Source organism: Buteo buteo, chromosome 6 (genome assembly GCF_964188355.1).
Source record: "Buteo buteo chromosome 6, bButBut1.hap1.1, whole genome shotgun sequence".
In the NCBI taxonomy this organism is placed as follows: domain Eukaryota; kingdom Metazoa; phylum Chordata; class Aves; order Accipitriformes; family Accipitridae; genus Buteo; species Buteo buteo.
The window spans coordinates 40,766,346-40,786,509 of record NC_134176.1 but is presented as its reverse complement, the minus strand read 5'-3'; the positions used below and the strand labels follow the sequence as shown (position 1 = coordinate 40,786,509).

General features: G+C 39.1%; 2 protein-coding genes across 7 annotated transcripts in view; one reads left to right on the top strand and one right to left on the bottom strand.

The window, feature by feature from the left end:
• Positions 1-20,164, top strand: part of NUMB (NUMB endocytic adaptor protein) — a 96,288-nt gene that overhangs the window by 35,042 nt on the left and 41,082 nt on the right. The gene's annotated exons all lie outside the window — the stretch shown is intronic.
• PAPLN (papilin, proteoglycan like sulfated glycoprotein) overlaps positions 1,095-20,164 on the bottom strand; it is a 105,178-nt gene continuing 86,108 nt past the window's right edge. Inside the window, exon 29 of the mRNA XM_075030587.1 lies at positions 1,095-3,595. The gene's annotated coding sequence lies outside the window, so the exon portion shown is untranslated. The remainder of the gene's footprint in view (positions 3,596-20,164) is intronic.

Sequence of the window (20,164 nt, the reverse complement as noted above, 5' to 3'; positions counted from 1 at the left end):
GGGAGTGTTGGTTTTTTTTCAGCTGAGAACAGAAAATGGAGATGAAAAGGCATGAATTTTCCTTGAGGCCGGAGCTTGCAGAGAGGCAGTTTCATCTGTCTGTGTTCTTTGTGTGGGTTGCTGAGGTCTGAAATCTGTTGGGGCAGCGGGGCAGTCCACCTGGGAAGCTGTGATGGAAGGCCACAGCAGAGCGGCACTGGGCTCTCTGAAGACCTTTGTCTCCACTGTATAAAGAACATACAATACTAGTCCAAGCTCTTCTTTAACCCATAATCCCAAGCATAGTAGTGACTTGGATTGATTTAATTCAGGAATCATTTTTGCGTGTGGATGTAGGGAGTGGGATAAGATTGTGTAAGAGCCAAGCGTTATTCTGCAGTGAAACTTTACAAGTTAAGTGAGCTGGAAGTCTGGCCCTAACTTATGTTTTGCTATTAATATTAGGACTTGATTTTGTACTTTGGTTACCTGAAGTCTGGTGGAAAGTGGTTTCCATCCACCCCCCCCGCCCACATTTGCCTGTAGGATATTTTGCTATGAATGTGTTCAAAACATAACACTTTGGTATAAGTTTAAATAGTAATTGATATTGGGGGTGGGTATTTCCTGATACTTAATGATGGTTTAGAAGAGTTAGTCGTCATTGGCCAGGAAATACCAGCTCCAGATTAGACTGAGTTCAGTTATCTAAAAGATATTTCAGTGTCCATCTAAATGTGGTACATTGTCAGAGACATTGTGTTCATAATAGCATCTTGTTTTGGTGTTTAATTATAGAATAAGTAGTGGTATGTGGGTTGTGTTTGCTATAAATATGTTGTCTTGGAGTCATTGCCTCTGCTGCCCCAGCTTTTGGGAAGTGGTCAGACAGCATTGCCTAAAACTTGACTTAAATTCTGTAACTGTAAGAATTGCTTTTGGATTCTCAAATTGAAGAATACTTGCTACTTCTTTCTCCTGCCCCTCACCTCCACCCCCCACCCCCACCCCTTGGCAACCACAGTTGCTGTCTATGTAAATTTTACAGTATACTTAAGTTTGGGATTAAAACTGCATCTTTTCAGGTTGATCAGGTTCCCTTCCACTTTCCGAATGGGTATGGTGATTTTGTGAATCATCAGGAAGCATTTTTTTCTCTCAAGAGTCTTACAAATGTTTACATCAACTTATGTTCTTCCGTTTATAGATTGACTTGGTGCATGTATGTACTTTTTCCTTGTCATTGACAGAAAGTTAAAGCACTGATATTAGACAAAATTGGTGTTTTATTCTCTCCCCTTCCCCCTCCCACAACCCTTATACAAATTGAAGGGGGGGCTTCTTTTGCTAATTATACTCTTTCCTACCATAGCAAAAAGCATTTTAGACTTGTGTTGGATTTTCACAGAAGTTCGTCAAACTTTTTTTCAAGGTGAATTACCAGTCTTTTGATAGGGTTGAGCAGATGCCTTGATAAACTTTAGATCACTATTTAAGAGATCTTGAGAGATAAAATACCAGTAAGGCTGAGTAATGTTTCCTTTTTAATCCCATTCATCCTGCTTACCTCAGTTTAGATAAAGATGTGTCTCCTCCTTGCAGGAAAGGGTGCAGATGTGATAAAGCCTTTTGTACCAGCCAATAAACTGGTCAAATAAACTAGATGTGGAGTGTACAGTAGATGGTGTGTAATGATCTTAATAGCTTTAGTTATGTAAAAACAAAACAACCCCCAAATTGCTGATGATCTCCTATATAATAAGTGTATCTTGTTACTATATAACTTCAGCATTTTTTTCTATGTTATTTTTTCAATATTGAGTACTCTCTCAAGGGCCTGAAATGCCAGATGTAATTTATCACCTCATGTAATGCTATTTGAAAGCACTTCCCCTATTTTTTGTGGGTGGATATAAATTAATGACGATGTTAACTCTTCCATGGTTAGGTAGTCAGAATTTGGTAAGTGTGAAATCCTTTTCCTAGTTTAAAAAAAAAAAACATATTGGCAAAAATTCATTGTACAGTGTTAAGATTGGACTCTGCATCTTTATCTTATAATAAAATTGAGGTATTGAATTTAAACCTTCTTACAAAAGATTATATTTGATACAGTTAAAAGGCAAAATCACTTCTCCAGTTATAGCTATAGTTCTGCTGATTTGAGGCTGCTTAATGCTTTAATGTGGGAAGCAGCAATCCAGAGAAGTGCTCTTATCAAATAATTGCATGTGCCATTGAAAAGGGATGGGATATTTTACAGAAAATATCTAGAAAAAGAGGTATGTATGTTATAGTGGACTTCTTTGTCATTCAACAGTGTGTTTAGAAAAGGTGGTACATCTTCGTGGATGACAGCAGTATGTTACTTCCTACAGTAACAGAGCTGCTGTCTCGGAATCCTTACTCTTCTGCTCTCTTTGGTGAAGCAAGCTCTTTGCAGTTCGGTGCTCTCTAATTTTCAGATGGATAGTTAGTGCCCACTCTTCTGGGACATGTGCATCTTATTACTTGATCTCTCTAAACCCAGTAACAGCTTGTACAGGGTTCTTACTCCTGTGCTTTCAATCCAGCGTACAAGCATTAGCTTGTGCTTGGTGTGATAGAATAAGTAAGTTTATTGAAGAAAACTGGACACAAATGCAGAGGCTGGTGTATACCAATATAAAAAAACTCTGGTAGTTATATATTGGTTTTGTTTTCTGACACATAAAAAAATAAAAGTATTTGTAAGCGTTTGCAGACCCCTTTTCCAGAGATACTTAGTCCAGATATTTGCTCCAGTCTTTACTATCTAGGTAAACCATGTTGACTGAATATTTGTGGGGAGTTGAGGGGGGATTAAAAGCACCGGTGACTTTTGTAATTCAAGGCTGAAGTGAGAAATTCTGGGAATGTCTTCCTGACTGTCTTAATCTCTTTTCTGCCTTTTGGCTTCTTTCCTTCTCAGGACCGGTGAATTTTTCTAGCTGTGACCTTGTAAAAATGTGTATTGGGACTTAACTGTGTAATTGTAGGCCTCTGTGCTTCCATTAAGTATTACACTCCTTTGGAATAGGCTAAAACTTCCTGCTGTATAGGCTTGTAACTGTCGTCTTAGTACACCTAGAGATCCTTTCTTCTGCATCGTTATTTTTATAGGTGCGTGCTGAAGAGTAAAGTAGCTCTATCAGTTAGACAACAACTTTTGGACATGGTGAGTGAAAGCAGGATTCATGAATAACACTTGATTCAATTTATAGAACTAAACATACTACGCGGTTTACATATGAGAGCCAATTTAAAATGTTTCGCTCTGGACGTTACCCTGCTCCTTGCCAGTTGTTTTTGCAAGTTTTCTTAGGTTATCGGTGAGCACAGCTGGAGCTGGCTAAGCTTTGCATGTGCCTTGAAGGTGCAGAGGGAAACGAGGCATCTCCTGTGGAGAGCGAGGAACCTGCAGGTGGCCTGTCCCACTGATGCAATTGCTCAGGCTTTGCAGAAAAGGCATGGTGTCACTGAAGGTCTTGCTTAAGTTGTTGTACCCAAGAGGAGGACCGTTACCGCCTGCTAAAAACCACTGGTTTCCGTTCTCTGTAATGGAAGGATGGACTTTATGAGCACATTAACTGCAGAACTGAAAAAAAAAAAAGGGTGCAGTAGATTATTTTTTATGTTGACAGTGTCAGTGCTGCTTCTGGTGGAATGCAATAAATGGCAGTCATGGTAAGCTCCGCTAGTTTCCGTAGCAGGATATAGCTACTGCTTCTAATAGAGGTGTCCTAAATGGATTATGATTGTAGTAGTCTCTTACAAAATGTTTGCTTGGGAGTCAGGTGCCTCATAACTGATGCAGGTGCTACCAAAACCTGTGCAAAAGCAGACAGCTGAAGATGGCTTTGGTTTGTGTGCACTGCAGTGTCTTACAGATCTGAGTTAGGTACCTCAGACGTAGCCTTTATTTTGACCCAAGGCTGTGTCCAGTTTGTTTAGGTTTCCCAGAAGCTTTTCAGTGTGCCTGACCCAGAACGAAGGCTGTCCAGGCCCTTCCTGTTGTGTGTCATGTCTGTGTACCTAATGTGAGGGGATGTGGGTGGTGAAGAGAATTTGCAGGGAGTGTCTTGGGGCAATCTGTACAGCGAAGCCTGTGTCACAGCCGCATTCTCGCCTTACGCTCTCTCTCTTGCAGAGGTTTACCTTTTCATGCTCTGAATTTTTGAGAATTGTATCATCTGGATTTATTTGTGTGTACTGTAACTGGCCAAGTCTGTGTGGGTAGTAATCAGTGGGCTTCTTAAAACAACATACATTTTTTTCAAATGGTAAGTTAAGTACTATGGAAACCAACAACTTAATTCTACAGGTAAAAGTGAGCGTTTCATAGGAGGTGGAAACCAACAACTCAATTCTACAGGTAAAAGTGAGCGTTTCATAGGAGGCTTTTCTTTTCAGATCCTGGGTGGACTGGATTCAAATTATTAATGGAGGTATTTGTTAGCACTTCTGATTGAATTAGGTACGACAATGTACTCTCAGTCAGTTCTGCTTTCTTAGACCAGTTGAGTAATGTATTTATTCCCTGAACTAAGCTTCTGAACTTCCCCTTCATTTCTTGTAAACTGAATACCACATCTTTTTACCTTAAGATTTTGTGAGTTTTAAAATTTGAGAGATTCTATGGAAGATTGTAAATTAATTGTGAGGCATCCTCAGGAAGTTTATTCCTTTTTAAATGTGCATTCTAATGTAGCTGAGAACATTGTCTACAAGTGCTTTTTAAGTTCTCTGAACTCATCTCTACCAAAACTTTTAAATTTAGTGAGATCTTTAATATTTATAATTGTACTCATAGTGGGAATCTTTAACCACTTAGAATGGATTCAGAAAATTAGTTACTAGTTACTGATCTGTTGAAACAGTTTGAACCTTTGAAATGTATTAAATAAATACTGGGGGTTTTTACATTGTATTTAATAGTTAAATTTTTTCTCTAGTTTGAAGACTTGAGTCTTGCTTGGATTTGCTTTTAAACATCATACTCAATAAGCAGATCCATAATGCTACTAATATTCAGATTTCTACTCAAAATCTGTTTCTTCTGTGACGCGTGTCAATAATTAGCCACCTTAAAAGCTGGGTAAGGTGCCACTTAGCAATAGCTGTGCTAATGATGAAGTAATTTCTTTTTACTCATGTTTTAGTCCTGATTTCCTTAATTTTTTCCTCGTCAGACCTAGGACATAATGCATAGTCAGTAATACTGACACACATTGCCTGCTCCCATAATCTGTGGGTAACTATATCTTCAAAAACCACATTGTTTTTCTTCCCCATTCCCAAAATAATCGTATGAAGGATAATTAGAGCCAGAGGACTCGGTTCTGATTTTGCATCAAAGTAATAATGGATTAACTTTACATAATGTGCATCAACCTGGGATGCTTAGGTTTTACAGAGGTGTTCAGTCATCTCTCTTGCTGGTGTATTGCAATTCCCGGGTTCCCTTCTGGAGTCTCCCTTTAGAAAGGAGAGCTTCACATGTAGCTATTTTAATTTTACCAACGTAACTGTTTTTATATGTAACGTAATATTATTATCCAGCAGAAAATACAGCCTCCTACTGTGAACGTCAAGACTATCCAATATATTAGGAATGCCTCCTAACCTTCTTTCCAGCATCAGGGAAATCAGTATGTCAAATATCCCTGTCTTGCACAATCCCCACCCCTCTACCTTTTTGGGGAAAAAATTTGCAAGCTTGCTTTAGGTGTCCTGACTATTGTGAAATGCAGGATTAGATATTTTTTTTAATCTAGTCAGATTTTGATTGTTTCACAAATCCAGGGTGGCTTCCAGAAGAGGGCCTTAACAGTAACAAAATTTACAAAAATCCTTCTTAGTAGAAAAGTCACTTAACTACAGAGAATATTTTGAAAAGTAAAAATATTCTTCGTAGAACAGCATCCTCCAAAAAATAACAATTAAACAAACAAAAAAAACCCTGGAGTAAAAACAAACTGCAAAAACTGGAGCAGATCGGATATATGTTCATCTATGAATATGATCTTAAGCATGGGCAGATTTTAGGTATGTTCTGTGAAGTTAATTTATCTGATCATTTTTGGATCTTTTGCTTTATTAGATGATAATAAGGAAGGATGGAATTGGCTTATCTGCCCATCTCTGATGTCCAAGTTTTAATTCATGCTGTTTGAAATACAGAAACTTTTAAAGATTAATCTCAATTACTCTGGAAATTACCACTACATCAGGAATTATAGAAGTTAATTTTAATAAAAAGTATTCAATCTGAGTCTGTCATCAAGTTAGTAACCTGTACTATGATTTTTCACTGCAGAAGCAGGATAGGAATGATACAGAGCAACTGCCAGTCTTACAGTCCCTCTCTGAGACCGAAAACATGGAAATGCCTCTTGCTGCAAAGTTGGGTTTGCAGTACAAAACTCGGACCTCCAGGGAGGCTGCTGATGCTCCTTAGCCTAGCCTAGCAGTATGTCAAACATATTTGTGTTTTGTCTTCATCCTTATGTCTTGTGTTACAGGGCAGTCTGCTACCAGTTAATGTATTTTTTCAAACAAATTTTACTTGTTTTATCTAGAAAAGATAAATTCAGTAACAGGATTGTACTGCATGCATCAGTGTGTAATATACGGGGGAATTTGTCTATAGCCCAAACCCCTGATTTCTTCCACAGCCTTATCTCTCAGTTGCTCTGTTTTCATGAGAGTTCAGAGTACGCAGGCCATATGCCTTAAAGTAGGCCCCTTCCTGAATCTCCTCTTCTTCCTTAATTTTATATTGCTGAAACTCTGCTCAGTGTGTAATTAGTATTTGGGTCTCCTACATATGACTCCAATCTCCTCCTATATCTACAGAACCAGATATTTATAGCAAACCTGCCTAAATTTATTATTCCAGCAGTGAGAAACTGATTCAGTGCGCATTGTGATTTCTCCTGCCCCTACGTCAGTGACCAACTGTTGAGTTTTGGCATGTGTTGCATTCCTGGGTGTGGTTGTAGGACAATCCAAGATAGCCTCGGTTATCTTGGCTTTGTTACAGCAGCCTGTCGAAGTTCAGAGGTTCACATAAGAGGCTATGAAAAGCATTTCATTCCAGATTGTGAAGTTATTTTTTCACCTTCATCTTTACTTCTTTTTTTGCAAGATTTGAGGGAGAGAGAAGTTACATGGGTAATAAGAAAGGCCTGGTGTAGTTCACAAATTCAATAAATTTTAAAAATATTGTGAGTCATAAGAATAAAAATTTCTGTAGTTGTGGTTGCTTTTCAGCTTTGGGGTTTAGAATCCTCGGTACACTGAATTTAGTCCTATTCTTTCTGCTATAGATGCAGGGTTAAGGAGGTCTCATCTTGTAACACTAGTAAGTCTACTTCAGCCAGCATGACCGTAATGTTTAATCTTGAGAAGCTTCTAAAATGGAAGTTGACTGACCAAGACAGGACTCAGCTGTGAGTTAAGGTTGAACACAGAAGGACTAAGTACGGGAAAGAAAACGAAGACTGAGCATGGAAAAAGAAAACCCACAGTAGTTTTCAGACATGATGCATAGACTGCAGCCCCTTCTTGTGACAAGGAACTCCCAACAGGCAGTGTGAATATGTGTGTGCTGGAAACTGTTGTCACTTAATAGTGTTGGCATTGCTCAAACTCAAGACTTGGAAAACCTAAGAAAGTTCTGTTGGTTTGTATAGTCAGACACCGTAATTTATAGAAATGTTTCTGTATAATCCCTGTATAAACAGTGCTGGAGGTCAACTTCCAGTGGTCATATTTCACAATAGAGAGAGGTGGAAAAGGAGAATGTGATTTTTGCAAATGTGGCCTCCTTCTTTATAGAGTATTTTCTCATAGACAGTGAGGAGACGATAAGAATGTAAAAGTCATTAAGAACTCTGAACTTGTTCAAATACTTCAGCTCTCCTTAACAGGAAAGATGGAGTGACAAAACTAGGCTGCTCTTGCAAATTCTTACATTGCTACTTTTGCAGCTTGATAAATTTTATTGAAGAAGCCTTATTTATGCAAAATATTGAGTGTAAATAACTGAAGAACATGTTATTGCGTAGATGATTGATCTTTTGTGGGTAATATTTGTGAGTTTATCAACTTTGCCTAACCGCTGGAAAAAATCAGTTTGATATAACTCTTAAATACGCTTGGTGTGAAATTTGAGGAAAGGTGGTTTGTGGCTTCCAACAATACTTTTTGAGGCATGTAATACAAATGCCTGTAGATACTTGCATAATTTTACTGTCACGAGGCTAAATTGGCCAGATAAATATATGTAATACTACTTGGCTTTTTTTTCCTCCTGATTTGTAAGAGTTCTGCGATGCTGCTCTTTCGGAGTAGGAATCCAGCTTCTCAAGTCTCAGTGCTGGGAAACGCGTGTGATAAAATGCTTGTACTTGTACTCTCTACAGTGGTAAGCTAGGCTGCTACAAATGTCAGAAGAAACCTCTTACAGAGAGATGGGTTCTATAGTTCTTGTCTGAGAACCCTTTCCTTTTCCAGGAAGTAATACTACTGGTGGAGACCACTGCCTTTAATAGTGGCAGCTGTTTGTTTGATGCGATGTGTGCAGCTCCAGAAAGCTGCAGGTAAGATGCTGCTGTGTAGGTGATCTTGGGAGGTGAAGTTTGAGCTGGGAAGATAGAGAACAAACCATAAGCAGAGTAGAAGGATGGCACTGTAATATAGATAAGCGGCACCTGATGGACAATCAGCCTTTGAAATGAAATTTGTCCTTTAAGAAGTAATGTGAGGTATTTGCACCCAGCAAGTGCTAGAAAATGCACCCTACCCATTCTGATGTAGACAGCCTTTGGTTTGTTCGTGCTTTATTGATGTATGTTTGGAAGACACTATTTGCCATCAGTTAACCAGGGGTGAAGATTGCTAAAGCTGCTGGAACAACAGTGGAGTTTGAGTGGACTTTCTAAGTTCTGCCATGTGCACTAATGTTTTCCAGCCAAGTGAAATATGTGGCTTTGGTAATCTCAAAGGGACATAAAATGATGCTTGGTCCCACCGGGGTTGAGGTCAAGATCCACTCTCGTGGAACTTGCCAGTGAGAAGGGATTATGCCAGCTTCTTAGGAGATCTGATTTTCCTAGAGTGCAACAAGCTGGCTTTCTGTCTCAATTCAGTACCTATGTCACTGACTTGCTATTTGCATCCCCTGCTCATAAGTTCCATTCCTGTGAATGTAGTAAATAAGGTAAGTTGAACGTACACAGAGGTATTGTAGGATAATTGAGGAACGTGCAATTGATTCCCTGTGAAGGAGGGTGGTGGTGTCTCCCACATAATTTTAATGACATTCTAAGTGGTGGTGTCAATATTATCAATGTCCTATATGCTGCTTATTTTATAAGGGACAACTGCATATTCTGTAAGGAATAGACTTTTTTTTTTCTGGTTTCTGGACTTAGGAAGGGAAGGCAGAGGGCACTGTTAAGAATGGTGATCTATGAATGGAGTAGTTACGCTACAGTCACCTGCCAGAATAATTGAGTTTATTCAAGGTGCTGCTCGAATCAGTGAACCCTGTGACTAGTCACTGGTGAAGATAACACAGTTGTGACTTTTATGGTTGTGTGAATCTGGCAGCACAATATCCAGTATCCTTTGCACTGAGTCCCTATCATGCCTGCCCTGCTACTGGGTGCCAGCTGTTACATTGCAGGCATTTTTAGACTGCTTTCCTCTTCATCCTGTCTTCTGCTACCAAGCTCAGTTGCCACCCCAGTAAGCAGCTGTCTTTTGTAGAAGTAAGGTGATGTGTTGCCATTTCGGTATGGAGAACAAGGCACATCATTTCATCTACCAGCCTGGGCAGCAGCAGCACTATTTCCTACTTGCCCAGGCTGTAGAGCTCATACTGCTTCTATCTCAAACTCATTCACACCAGGAGTGAACTTCGTTGCTTGCCACTGTGGTCATCCACTGGCAGGCAATGCACAATTTGGCAATGGTAGAATCTGAATAAGTTATTCAGAGGAAACTCCTGTGAGTGATGACTTGGTTACTTTGATCTGCTGCTTGCTCTGTGCTGTGTCTGGTTTTGAGGAGTGACTGGTAGCAGTGTGCTGCGCTGCAGATGTGGAAAGGCTGCCAATGTGTGCAGGATTTCAGGGTCATTGGGTGATGTTTCTGTCTGTGCTGAAGTGTTTTCTGACTTTTACTCTTCCGATTCTCTCCCCCATGCTGACGTAGGGGGGAGTGAGCAAGCGGCTGTGTGGTGCTTAGTTGCCGGCTGGGGTTAAACCATGACAAGGCTGGAGTTAAGATCTCATTGTGGTACTGGAAAGACCAAGTATTTTGGCTAGATTGTTAGAGAATCGAATATACTACTTCCATTTCTTGATCAATGTTTCCTTTAAAAAATAATCTTCATTATCATGGAGGAATTTTGCGATTATTAATTTGATATTAGGTGAAAAGGGTAGAAACCATCTCTTTGGATGTTGACTGACTTATTTATTTAGAGAAATATATTTTCATTGTTATGTATACTTAATGTAGGTTTGTATAACTGAAGTGTTTTTTCTCTCCACTGAGTCTAATGGGAGTATAAATAACCAGTTTGGATGTGGACCCCTGGATTCATAGACATCTCGAGCTGAATGTGATAATTCTCACTGGGCATGTAGTTGTGGATTCATGATATATTATTGCTGATCAGCAATGATGTGTTACTAATTTTAGTTACCATAATGAAACCTGGTAACTTCTGTGAAAGGAAATGTCTGTGAGATTACTGTCAGTATTTAAAAAAAATAGCACCTGTGAGATTTTGTACCAGTAGCATTTAAATTCCTATCTACTGCCTCCTTAAAGACAAACATTACTATCTTTATAATCAAAAGGCTTTAAATGCCACGCAATAGGAAGAGGGAGCAGGGAGGGAAGTGTGCATCTGTTTATAAGAGCCAATCTGAGAAACTTGACTTGGAGTTCTTCAGAAAAACCACAAGCTTTAAATGCAGTCTGATTGATTTGTCTTTTTATCCCTTAATTTATTTGGACCAGAAAAATGCCCCACCCAAAATCCTCCCCAATTCCATTGAGATTCTCCCCTCCCCGCCCCATTACCCCCAACTGATAATATGCAAACATTGAAATTAGTAAGATAAAAGGTTTTGGCATAGGTCTGAGAAGCTTCAGGTCTGTTGTCATGAACAAAGGAAAATTCAGCCTTGACTGGAGTTGTGGCAAGTTGGTATAATGGTGCTACAATTTCAGATTGTGGGGTTGTTCTTTAAAAGAAGCACTTGAAATAATCTAAAAATCCATTGGCTTTTGAGGTACAGCGAGGAAAGGACATAAGTTCTCAGATTAAACCTTTTTTAGCCCATATTGGACTTGACTTTATCATCTCTCTTTTTTTTCGGCCCATAGGTTCATTTTTTTTTTTTTTTATATATCCATGGAGTCAAGATTATAGCTTCAAGAGAGAGGGAGTTTTAAGAAAAGTGCTATTACAGAACCTGGGGGGTGGGAGGGGGGAGTCACCAAGTTGACATATTCTTGCTACTGTCATATGAACGTTATGTTCTGGTAACTGATTCTATGACACTTGGGGTTGGGGAATTTTTTGCCACAAATTACATAGATCAGGATTTTATGAAGTTAAATACTTTAAAAAGATACCTCGTTAGTTATGTTGCTATATATAATTTTCAAAACCGCTGAGTAAGTGTGCCACTGAGGTTGTGCTTGGATCTTCTTTAGGCTTTGCGGTAAGCAGACATGAGAAACGTTAGGCACAAAATGGGGTTTTACGTGCTGTATAATCATAAGGAATACTAGTTGTGTATATAGAAAATTGTACCAGAAAGCTGAAATTGTGTTAGAGTACCCTGTTTAGACTCCTCTCGTAGGGACTATGGTGACAGATTCCGTAAGCATCTTTTGAGTTCTTCTGTGTGTCATGAAATGTGTGGCTTGTATTAGGCTCTAGAGAGGATGCGGAATATTTTTAAAGGTATTTAACTGATGGGGGAATTCAGAAAACATTGCATCCGGTGTGCTTAAAAGAATTTATAGCTTGTATCTGACTTCATTAAGCTAGCTTCTGATTTGATTACATTTGTGTAAAGCAAACAGATTTGGGAGATAATCCTGTTAGTTCCTGGTAATGTTTTGCAAAGGCTATTATGAGAAAAGAGTTATGGAACAACTCAAAACTTGCATTGGACAAGTGTACAAATGTTAAGATTAATTCCTAATATAATAAATATTTCTGTGAAGAAAAATTTGTGTTCTTACAAGTCAACCACAGTTGCTATGCTGGACACCAGAGTGAGTTCTTCGAGAAGTTTCTGTCCATCTTTTATGTGAAAGTGAACTTTTTTGTGTTGCTAGGCTTATTGAGGGATGATGAAATGATTTTCTGGTATTCTGACAGTCAGAAAAAGTTACTGTATCTTTTCTCTAGGCTCATTTTTATTATCAAAACCTGCCACTTTCACAGAAGCTTGATGCAAAGCCTTCACAATTTCACTTTGAGTTACAAATTAAAATTAAAAATGCCTTTTGTGACACTTCAGTGACTGACTGAAGTGCTTGGGCCCACTGCAGTAGTGGTATAACAAGGAGTCATCTGTCATCCTGTGAATGTATGAGCTAATTTTTCCTCACACATACTTCATGGCAGTTTAGCTACCTAACATTTTCTAATTGAGATTGACTAGTGCATGCATGGTTTGTTGCCACAGTAATTCAAATTTTGTGAGCTATCTGGAATATATAAATTTATGTGCTGGTTTGCATTTAAATGTCTCAAGCTATAGAAACTTCCGCTTCTGTGGGTTTGGGAAAGGGAGATCCTTAGCACGTGTAGTGAGCCAGCTCTTGCTGGTCCTGGTGTAGCTGCGTGCTAACAACTCTGCTGTGATGCTGTGACAGCTGTAACATGGGGGTTTGGCCAGCTGAATTGGTGGTGAACGGAGACCAGCTTGCGAGTTATGCTGGTTTGCAACAAGGGCTCCGTAGTGGAGTAATTCTCTCTGATACAGTCAGTGTTGAATCTCAAGGAAGAATAGAAGATGAAGGCAGACATGAAATAAGCCTTCCCAGCTGGTCGATTGGACTGGGTGATTTCCTGAATGGGAGGCTGCACCTGCACTATAGTTTCTAATAGCCTTCAAAAGTTTTCATCAAATTATTAAACTGTTGTGGGGTTTTTTTAATCCTTTTCTATGTTCAGTTAGTAAAACGTGCCACGGCAAGGAATTGTGCAAGTTAATTCTGTATCGTGAGAGAAATACTCTTTTACTTTGAAACCTGGACTGCTAGAGAATTCCATTGCTTCTCTGCAATTTCTACAATATAAGAATTGGAAAATCATCATTCCCTGCTCATTTTCTGATGCTTGTGATACTATAATTTTTTTAGCTCTCCCCACCAGCAAATTGGTTTTCTGAGGTGAAGACCTTTGATGGGTCTAATCTGTCCTTGAACAGAAGTTGTTGATGTAGTCCTAATTATCCTTGTTACTGTCCCGCATCTTTTTTTTTCATTTCAGAAAGGTGTGCTGGTTTTGGCTGGGATAGAGTTTAAGTTTCTTCACAGTAGCTAGTATGGGGCTTTGTTTTGGATCTGTGCTGAAAACAGCTAATGCAGAGATGTTTTTGTTACTGCTGAGCAGTGCTTACACAGAGTCAAGGTCTTTTCTGCTTCTCACCCCACCCCACCAGTTGAGTAGGCTGGGGAGGCACAAGAAGTTTGGAGGGGACACAGGTGGGACAGCTGACCAAGGGATATTCCGGACCATATGATGTCATGCTCAGCGCACAAAGCTGGGGGAAGAAGGAGGAAGGGGAGGATGTTCGGAGTGATGGCGTTTGTCTTCCCAAGTAACTGTTAACATGTGATGGAGCCCTGCTTTCCTGGAGATGGCTGAACACCTGCCTACTGATGGGAAGTGGTGAATGAATTCCTTGTCTTGCTTTGCTTGCGTGCACGGCTTTTGCTTTACCTATTAAACTGTCTTTATCTCAGCTCATGAGTTTTCTCACTTTTCCTCTTCCAATTCTCTCCCCCATCCTGACGCAGGGGGAGTGAGTGAGTGGCTGTGTGGGGCTTAGTTGCTGGCTGGGGTTAAACCACGACAAAGGGTATATTAACTACAAGAACTATGTGGTATTGAAGCTGCGCGCAGTCTGGTCTCATGCTGTGGCATCTTACTGGTTTTGCTCTGCTCCTTTCATAATAATTCTTGCTACTGTTTACTTATTTGACAGTTACATTTTTAGACGCCTAAATGTGATTTATGGTCTTTCCTAGACAATGGTAATAGCTGAATTAATATTAATCATTATTTATAGTTAGGGTCATTCTCTTACCCTTCTTCCATGTGCTTTTCTCTGCTGTTTTTATTACAGAATAATTTCTTCTTGTGAGATCCTTTTGTATCTCTAAAATCAGTTTAGTTTAATCTACTCTAGAACATTTTGCATTAGCTGTAAACAGTCGCTTAACTGTTCGCTTTTGAGAGCATATATGAATAAAATAAAAATCACTGTTTCCAGTGGAGAGCCCTGTGTAACTCCTTATTCTGCATCTGAGCATGCTATTATTATTGTGGATTTACCTGGTTTCTCTATACCTGAATCCTACTTGGTGACAGACTTGGCAGCACTACTGTCCATTGTCACTGGATACTTCTCATAAAGCTGATACAAATTTATAGTTTGTTGTTCCAAATGCTTCCAGAACATGGGCCACATGGACTGGACTTCTAAGGCTGCTCTGTGCTTGTGCAGAGCACTGTTGTTGGATCAGTTGTCCAAAATGCTGTGGCTTTCACTTTTGTGTTGAGAAGGACCATCGTATATGAAACACTGCTTAAAGCTTTGGTATGAATAGATTTTTTTAATCTTGCTAAAATGGATCCTCCAAGTAATCTGGTTTATGGTGCATGTTGGTTCCTGAAACATGCTCTGGATCTGTAGCTTGTTTGTCTGCTGTTTCTGCTCTCACTTAAGATCTAGAACCAAAAATACAAAGGTATGATTGACTGACTGATTTATATTTGACCTTTTCTACTCCTAAGCAGCAGATGCTTGCTGTACTGGATGCAATTCCTTGTCTGTTCAGACAGTATATAGAACACTCGTAGGTCCTGCTGAAGTAACTCCAGTGTAAAAACCTTAGATTTGTGACTGATTTACCAATAAAATATGCTTATTTTACTTGTAAAAGTTACTTTCTTTTGATTTTGAAAATGCATTTATTTTTGTGAGGTTTGCCATATTTAACTTCAAGCTTTGGTTCTTGGATTTGGGTGATTAAAGGAAATATTTTTCCACTGTTTCAGCCCTTTTTGTACTTTCTTTAATATCCAATGTCTTTTCTAAATTCAGCATGTATTTGTAAAGATACCTTTTAAACCCAAGATGTTCATGTTTGAAAACTGTTTAGTTGTCTGACATTTAGCTGCCCTAAATGTAAATGATTCAATTGGAAATGTCATGACTTGGTTAGTTAAAATTCTTCACATGCATGCAGATGAGCTGCAAAGCAGAGTTGCTTGAACTGCTTTCCTCAAGGCACAGCTAGTGTTTCTTTAGAAAACTTTTGCTTATTTTCAGTTATAGGTAGTATAATTCAGCTCGCTTTATATCACATAGAGTATTTAGGAGACCTTCTTCTCACTGGTGACTGACAGTCATTGCAGGGTATTTTTAGACTGAGCCTATAAAACAAGGGGATTACTGCCTTATATCTCTGCAACTAAACATTTTAGCATATTGTATAGGATTGTAGTCAGAGTTCGCAGTTGCTGTGGAGTCTGATGAATTGGGACATTTGCTTTAGAATAGTTACTGATGGAGAAAACGAGGCTTTCTTATTTGCTGAACTTCACAGGTTTGGGAGAGGCAAGTGATTTCTCTCTTATGACTGCTAGAAAGAGCATTGCGTATCGTCAGGAATAACTTCTGCCTTGCAATGATCAAACTTGTGTTTTTCTGGCACTTTAAGAGTCTGAGTGCGGTTGCTGTGCTGGTACTTCTGTTACATACTTTTGTAGAATACTGAATACTGTATTTAATTGCTGCAGTCTGGGGATACTTATGTTTGGAGAGTCTGGCATATTTTAAAAAATTCTAAGCTTTAGGACAGGGCTTCTGGTAGCTGAATGTTTTAGCCACACAATTGCTAATGGTGTATTGGAGTACGGTTCATGATTTCATTTCCTGATATTTCATAAGCTATCTGCAATTTTTGTTTAACTCTGTTTTTTGCCAATAAGTTGTTGCTGTCATAACATTCTTCCCCCCCCCCCCCCCCCCCCCCCCCCCCCCTTCTTCCACTCTTATCTGTGGTGCAAATAGAATTGTCAAGTGCTCTGGAAGCAGCTGTGGAGTGCTCACATGATACCTTAGCTCAGGTATGAGACAGCAAGAAATCTGATGGATTTGAGAGGATGGCTAGTACCTCACATCTGACGATGACAGTGCATCACAATTTCTAAGAAAGCTGTCAGAGAAATTTATGGTATCGTTACAGCTCTGACCTACTTGGTCTTATATAAAGAGTTTAAAGTTGCCGTTTCTGCTGTATTTTCAAAGCATGATCTAAATATTACTTTCACTGCTGGAAGGTGAGTTTTCTACAGCTGAAATGCTTGAGTAGTCTTTTTATTGTGTATCCAACACTTTATTTTTCTGCAACAAGGAAAATCCCCTTAATTTGAACATTAAATAATAATAACAATAACAAAATGTGTTTACTGGCTCAACAAATGAGCTCATGCTTTACCTTTGTGTATTTTGATGTCTTAGAATCCTTGCTTGTAGTATTGTGTTATTAGATCTTAATTGGGTAATGAAAGGGTAAATGGGTTGGAAAGCCATGTGGTGAATAATGTCGTTAGTCATACTGTATTGCGTAAGGACTGTTAATGTTTTAGTGAGCATGCTCATATGGTTACATGCCTTCATTTGCTTCAGTGTGACAGTGCTGGATTTAATTAGATTTTATGGGATCTAAACTCACAAAAAGGCTCAAAGTTCTGCATTCAAAATCTGACACGCAGGGTGACCTTTTCTTCCTTAGAAGATAAGGGTACTCTGTGTTCTTGTGCTGGTGAATAATTGCAGAGAAGCTGTTGCAGGGCAATTGCAGCAAGTTTTGGCTAACCTTTACAGTAGGCTTGGAGAGATAGGGCATTACATGTTTTTGTACTGTGTAAGTGGGAGAGGAGGGGACACAGTTTGTTTAGCAGCAATGCTTAATAAGGATTTTTCAGAGAGTAAAACTCCATTCTGGCAGCTTCATAATAGACAGGGACAGACTGTTTACCTTGGCAGCAATCAACTTGCCTTCCTAGCTTGCCTCTTTCTTATAAATGAAACATTCTTACCTTGTCATCTTAAATTTAGAGATTCAAATTGTGCATTAGACAGCAGAACAGATCTAAATGTTTTGAACCACTTCTTTATATTTGCACTTGTACTGCAGGTAAGCCTGCCAAAACCAAATCTTGTCCCAAGAAAATGACTTGAAACAGGCATATTTCCTCACTGATGTCCTCGTGTCCTGGTTATGGCCAAGATTTACAATAATGTTGAAGTGTCAGCAGTGAACTGAGTTTTTTAGGAAAAAGCAATGTGGAATACTGTTCTGAAATATGTGGGTTGTTTGCATTTCCTGGTGCGGACCCTTGCGGATTTCGTAATGAAATTCAAGTTTTGATAATGCTAAAAAGGTAGCTGTTAGACATGAGTCTTTGGACGGGTGTGACCAGGTTGTACTTGCACAAGAACTCAAAGCCATGGAGTTTTCTGAGGATGCAGATCTTCACAGCCGTGCTGAGGAATGTTTCTGGAGTGTTTTCCTAGTAAGTAGGTTAGACAAACACATTTTTTTGATGAGATTAAGATAATTTGCATGTCCTCTTAGGTCTGAAGTATCAGGTAACTTTGGCAGGAAAAACGCATCCTTATTCAGAAAGCTTTGATGTCAAGAAATGCCCTGTATTTCTTAGGTAAAAAAACATACTAGAGATGGACGGACTTGTTGCTCTGAGTTTCAGGCTTTGTTTGGCTTGGTCCTTTTTTTTATTAGGAATATTAGGTGCATTTCACTGGGAAAGGGCACATAGGAGCTGATGGTTCTGCAGCTGCTCCTACCTCACCAACGTGGGGGCAGCAGGCAATAGAAGTATGAATAAGACTTTTTTTTTTTAATTACTTAGTCTGATTGTAACATGTTAATGGAATTAGTTTTGTGTGGAGGTTTGTAAATTTTACAATGATCCCTATAACACCTTGTTCTTAAACCTAGATTTCCTTGCTGTTTGAAATGCATACTTCTAGGAATTTTATTGATGTGTCAATTTGGTCTACTGATGGTTCAGGCTTGCAGGAGGACTTGTACTATAAAGCAGGGGGATGGCACGGGGGGGGTTGGGGGGATGTCTCTTTCTGTACCCTGGCTACTCTGTATTGGTTGCAGGCTGTAGAGAGTACTTTGTCCTTATTTGACCCATGACTTTCTTTTTTCTAAATTGGTAAAGTAAATAGGAAAGAGTATTCAATTCTGAGAGAAAACAGAAAGTAATCCCAAACCCTCCTAATGGTTTTAAAAAACTGGCTGAACTGAAGACTTAAAATAAATTTTTATCCTTTTCCATTGCAAACAAAAAAGATACCACGTATTTGAATGCAGATTAAATAAGCTTTGTGAAGGCTAGAGTTCAGAAGAAAGATAAAAATGGGTTTGTGCTGGTTTTTTGTCCTCAGTGTTGAAACTGTAAGTGGTTGCTGAGTGTGAAATTTGTAGTACCCCTAGCCTAAAATCTAACCACTTAAATTTGTGAGTGCAACTCAGGTAGCAGTACTGTCCTTCTGCCCTGCAGATTCTGTAGTTTGGATCACCTTGTAGGAGCAACTGCTACAGAAGAAACATTTATGCAAAATGTAAATGAACTGCTTATCTGGAGGTATGGGTACACGTGTGAACTCCTGCAAGGCAAGCTAAGCTCCAAATTTGCATCATCAGCAGCTCCCACCTGATCTAACTTCAGTTAAGGTGAAAGCTTACCCATCTCTCACTGAAGGGTAAATTGCTGGCTTATGCTCACTGAAGGGTAAAAGCGAATACATACATACAGCAGAATGGCTAACAAGACATGAATTAACATGCTAGTTTATCTTGCAGTAATTTGTTCTGCAGCCATAACCTGATGATGCACAAGGCAATGAAGCCAAGAGTGCTTCAACATGCACTTTTATCTGTGACAACGTTGTTTCTGTCTCTGTGCTGCCCCCAAGTTATCAGTGAATGGATATGGGTTAAAATGATACCTTTTCAGGTGGTCAGAAGAATAATGGTGCCAAAGCTCTCCTTAAATTGGCTTTGGAGCTGTGTTTTCAAAATATCCAAAATACATCAATTTGCGTAAAAGTAAATGGCAACATAAATTTATAAACTCACTATGTGAATAACTCGTCTTTTCAGTGCCTCTTGCAGATGCTTGTATGGTGCTTTAGAAACTGGTCTAATGTTTAGCCTAATGTTGTAATCTCTTGGATTGCAAAAGTGGTAGAGGTTTTCTTGTTTGTGGGGTTTTGTTTGTTTGTTTTTTCCCAATGGGCATGACAGTTCAGATGTAGAGCTGTCTGCAGTTAGCTGCCTGGTAGAGATAACCTTGAAATGTAACAGAACCCAAAGTGGCTCTGTTTCTTCTTTTCTCCAGAAGATCTCAGTGCTTTCAGCCTTTGTTACCAGTTTGTCTCTGATATAACGCTACATTTTGTGATTTAATTAGATTTTGAGTTTCTCATCTTGGCTTTTCACCAGTTTTATCTTCAAATACTGTTTCTCCATTGTCCTCTCTCTGGGCCTAAGATGGATTTGGGGCTGTAAAAGTGAAAAGGAAATAGTGTATTTGGTGGTTTGGTTTGTTTCTTCGTGTTTTTTTTTTAAATACTTTTAATTACAGGACAAAAATCAGTTACTAAATATAAAAAAAATCAGAAACAGATAACTTTCAGCCTACATAATCCGAAGGCAGAGTATAAAACTTCTTACGGTATCAGTGATGCTGCCAGTTGAGTAGAAAATACCCTGCTAGCTTGCTGCATCCTAGGTTGGTGTCTTTTGTTGTGTCAGCAGGCATCCTATGCTTGTATGGAAATCTGAAGTG